The sequence below is a fragment of the Austrofundulus limnaeus genome, unplaced genomic scaffold, assembly GCF_001266775.1.
Source record: "Austrofundulus limnaeus strain Quisiro unplaced genomic scaffold, Austrofundulus_limnaeus-1.0 Scaffold93, whole genome shotgun sequence".
Lineage (NCBI taxonomy): Eukaryota > Metazoa > Chordata > Actinopteri > Cyprinodontiformes > Rivulidae > Austrofundulus > Austrofundulus limnaeus.
The window spans coordinates 1,420,388-1,421,485 of NW_013952495.1; the positions used below are offsets into that span (position 1 = coordinate 1,420,388).

The 1,098-nt window shown below is 46.7% G+C and overlaps 1 protein-coding gene across 1 annotated transcript in view; it reads right to left on the reverse strand.

The window, feature by feature from the left end:
- Positions 1-361, reverse strand: part of si:dkeyp-69b9.3 (myocardin) — an 18,456-nt gene extending 18,095 nt beyond the window's left edge. Inside the window, exon 1 of the mRNA XM_014012678.1 lies at positions 136-361. The gene's annotated coding sequence lies outside the window, so the exon portion shown is untranslated. The remainder of the gene's footprint in view (positions 1-135) is intronic.
- Between the last annotated feature and the right edge of the window lie 737 nt (positions 362-1,098).

Below are 1,098 nucleotides of genomic sequence, written 5' to 3' on the forward strand. Positions count from 1 at the left end.
GTGTGTGTGTGTGTGTGTGTGTGTGTGTGTGTGTGTGTGTGTGTTGGATGCCACAAAAAGTCACAGGTCAATAAGTCGACTTGCATCAGCAAACCGTACAGAGTGAAGCAGCAAATTCGCAAAATATAAGTTTACCTGGGCGAGCATGTAGAGGAGTGTTTTCATGTGTAGCCATGGGCCATGGAGGGTGGGGGTAGAGAGAGAGGGGTAAGTGCACCTGTTCCACCAGTTTGATGGACAGGCCGGGGTGTGCTGCTTCAGCAGGTCACAGAGAAGAGAGTGGGGGGAGAGGGTTGACGTTGAAAAGTTGGTTTTACTTGTTCCGTTCTGTAAAGGAAAAACAGGTGAAGTCGTTTTTATAATCCAACGTGCAGCGAACGACACCGACGAATCCACAAAATCAGACAACAAGAGGGCAAAGATGGCTCCATGAGGGCCAATTAAAGGGTTGCCATGGAACACTTAATGGAGCACAAAATGAATGAGGAGCTAAATTTAACAGATTGCTGCAGACAAAACCAACTCTTTCAGGTGCCATCCACCCACTCTGTCTGTGTTGGTATAAAACCTCCACCTTTGACAGCTCTCTCTCTCTCTGTGTATTTCTCACACAGAAAACACCGGCTGCACTGACAGCATGGCACATTATTGTTAGAAAGGTGATGTAATTGCTTTTTTCCCACCACAGATTCACCCTCTCCTCTACTGCCGGGACTCCCTTTCTGATTAGCACCTGTTACCTTCCTTCTTTTTCTCTCCCTCCCTCTCTTCTACTCTTACACGCTCAAACTGCACTGTGCTAATCCTGCCGTGTCGGTTTACCCTTTTTCCCTTCTGAAATATCATATTTCTCTGTGTAAACCTGGACCCTATTTCATGTTGCAAATGGGTTTTTAAAAGCTGACTTTGAGCATCATTTTGCAGCGTACGAGCATGAATAGACGGGTTTTGTGTCAAAGCTGCCTCCTTTCTTGGTTAATTCTGCATACTGTAGGTCCAGCTCTTCAAAGACTCGCCGTCTCTCCTGCCTCTCACCCTGCTGTAAATATTCCTCCACCATTTGAGCGAGCTGAGACAGAGCAGATAATGAGCCAGAGC